General features: G+C 44.2%; 1 pseudogene; it reads left to right on the top strand.

The window, feature by feature from the left end:
- The first annotated feature begins 257 nt into the window (after nt 1–257).
- On the top strand, nt 258–1,324 carry LOC105067531 (alpha-2-macroglobulin receptor-associated protein-like; annotated as a pseudogene).
- Nucleotides 1,325–3,406: the final 2,082 nt, after the last annotated feature.

Here is a 3,406-nt window from a genome sequence, read left to right as displayed (position 1 = left end):
GTCTTCCCAGGGTCTGTGCCCGTCTGCCCCCTAATCCTCTCTTCCTATAAGGATACCAGTCGTATTGGATTAGAGCCCCCCATCTGACCTCATTTTGCCTCAGTTACCTGTTTAGGGGCCCACCTCCAAATACAGTCACATTATGAGGTACTGGGGGTTAAGACACCCACATATGAATGTAAGCAGGGTAATATTCAGTAAATAACAAAAGATGAGAGTAATTTAAAGAAGTAAAAACTGCAGCCTGGGGTGGGAAGATGGCGCCGACCGCGGCGGCGGCTCCAAACAGGCTGCACGAGCCCCGGCCGCTGCTAACGCGGCCGCTGCTGCCGCTCCGGGCGGAGGGCTGGGGCTCACGCGGGCAAGTACTCGCGAGAACCAGCCCCGCTGCCACGGGGCGTTGGGGCGTGGCGGGGTGGAGTTCCTCACAGGTAAGGTGAACCAGCTGTGCATGAAGCCCAGGTGCTTAGTCTTATACCTGAGAGCTTGTCCGAGCCGCGTGCTGACCTGAAGTTACATGAATAGGATGAATTCAAGCGGGAGAAGTTGAAGGCTGAAGGCTTGGATAAAGACCAAGAGAAGGAAGCAAAACTTATCCGCAGTCTCAAAGTCACCCTGGCAAACTACGGTCTGGGCGGGAGAAATGATGTCTGGCGGAGGGCAGCGACTTCCCTTCATCCGCGGCAACAGGATGACAGCCTGGACGGGCCCCAGCTGGAGGAGCTGTGGCACAAGGCGAAGACCTCTGGGAAGGTCTTCATCGAAGAACTGGACAGGATGTGGCGGGAGTTCCAGCATCACAGGGAGAAAGTCCAGGAGCGTAACATCCCGCCGGAGACCCTAAGCAGGACTGAAGAAATCCACAAAACGTCTTCAGCCCCTCCTACCTGACCTGGGTCAAGAAGGAGGTGTTGCATAGCAGACAAACCGAGGTGAAGGACCAGCTGTAGGACATTAGCCAGGGAGGGCTTCGACCGCTTGCGGAAAGTCGGCTCCCGGGGCTGCAGTGCCCAGGCCGAGATGGAGAAGCCCCGAGTAATGGATCTGGGGGACCCGCCCAGGTCAGCCAACTTCACTAGAAGGGGCTGGAATCCTTTCTGGAAGAGCTTAAGCACTCTGAAGCCAAAATGCAAAAGCATAACCACTATCAAAAGCAGCTGGAAATTTCTCATCAAAAACTGAAACACGTGGAGAGCTTTGCGGACTGGGAACATGTCAGCCGGGCAAAGAGAGAAACGCCATGTTGGAGAAAAAGACCAAGAAGCTGGGCTACAAAATAAGAAGCATTTACTGGATCTGTCCTGCTCGACACAATGAACTCTGAGGGACCAGGGAGCCCGGCCGGCGGGATGAAGGAGGTGCCAGGGGTCTAGGATGCCTAAAGAAGGGACAGGGTGCTTTGGGGGTGGCTTGTACGTCAACAGAACCTCAGAGAAGGTGTGATGCGGACGGCCACTAGGGTCCTTAGTGGGAAGGATTGCCTCAGATGCCGCCTGCCTAGTGCTGGGAAGAGGAGCTGCATGATCCCGCCCCACCTGCCCCTGACCGGCAGGGCCCCGTGCCCTCAACACAGTGGACTGTCACCTCTGTCGAGAATGCTTATTTCCAGCTGCCTGTGGAGTGGCGGTCCCCTGTGCTTCAAGGTCATAGTTTGCATCAAAATCTTATAAATCTGCCACTGGAAGTACTGTGTACATAAGTCCTTAAAAATACATTGCAGTATTGAGAAAAAAAAACCTACCTTTTACAGTGAGTTGCTTAAGGATAATTTATTCAAGAATAACAGAAAGTAATTACATAACACTGTATGTTATACAAAGATATTAAATTTAATCATCATAACATCCTGTGAGGTGGGCATTACATTAGACTAAGGAAGATTAAGCAATTTGTCCAGATTGTATAGTTAATAGTTTCTAAATCCAGAATTTAAATCAGGTATTTTCCAGCTCCAAACTCATTCTACATCTAACCACAAGAAACAATACTCACTTTCTAAGGGATCCACTCATCAACCATTCTATGTTACATACTCATTTCAAATGAAATGAATTTTGAGTCTTCATTTTGCTTAGTTTAAGAAGTTATATGGTAATAGAATGGAGTTGGATGGTTTTAGTGAAATTCATACATGGAGAAAGAAATTGACTTCACATTGTGGCTGGTTTCTTAGTGTACATTTTGATCATAAGCTCATGTCTAGCTAAACTTTATCCGTGGGAATCCTATAGGCTGGAGTTGAATATCAAAAAACTTTTTGTGTTTGGAATACTACCTATTTGGAAGCACTTCAAGTTAATTTCTTGGCTTCTGTTTCCAAGAGCACAAATAAATTTGCAACCCAAACACTGAATGCAGACCTGGGGTTTGAAATTCTCAAGATTTCCTACCTGTTTCCTACCCAGAGCAAAAGCCAAGAGAGTTTTCTTTTAGTCTCTGTTTGCCAGCAGATATTTTCTCTACTGGCAAACCCTTTCATTAAAGGTGAATCTAGTTATAGGTTCAGTTCTACCTTCCCATCTAGTAGTGATCAAGTCTTATTTCCTGCCTCCCACATGGTCATGGCCCTTAAAACCAAGTCTCTATGTCACATGTGTCAGTAAACTATGGCCTGTGGTCCAAATCCAGACAGCTGCCTATTTTTTATGGCCTATGAGCTATGAATAATTTTCATATTTTTAAGTGATAACATTTTAAATGGCTATATAAGAACCTAAATTGTATCCTGAATTTTGCCTCTTTGTCCCACAAAACCTAAAACGTTTGCTATCTGGCTCTGTAAAAACAGGTTTGCCAGCTTCTGTTCTAGGCTATCAAGATCTTCAATTCTCTCCTCGTGTAGCTATAACTCTCACATCCATGTACCACCCTTCATTCATGGGTCCTGGGAATTTCTCTAACACACTTCCAAAATCAGCCATGCACTCATAGATAAGGTCTTCACTTTTAACCTAGCATACTTAAGTGTTTTCTCCGGGGGGGAGTTTTTTAAGTAATCTTGCCCACCATATTCTTCATAGCCTCATTAATAACAGCAAAAAGTTAAAACAACTTCACATTCAACAAAGGGGAATTGTTCACAACAATTATAGATGCATATACAGTAGAAAACTATAAACAGTTATTTAAACAGTGAGACAGAACTGTTTTTATTCTTATAGAACTGTGTTTATTTTGGTCCTTTTAGTTTAAATAAGTATTTTTCTGTGCATATATGTATATAGTGATGTATTTCTATATACATACATTATTCGTATGACATATTTATATAAATATATGAAATACACATACATACATTTGAAACATACATACATTTGGAAAACATGATTTATGTTTAAATACATGCACAGAAATACTATTATATATATCATATATTTATATACATTGAACTGAAAACTGGTAATAT

Source organism: Camelus bactrianus, chromosome 4 (genome assembly GCF_048773025.1).
Source record: "Camelus bactrianus isolate YW-2024 breed Bactrian camel chromosome 4, ASM4877302v1, whole genome shotgun sequence".
Taxonomy (NCBI): Eukaryota; Metazoa; Chordata; class Mammalia; order Artiodactyla; family Camelidae; genus Camelus; species Camelus bactrianus.
This window is presented reverse-complemented; position numbering and strand designations above follow the sequence as displayed.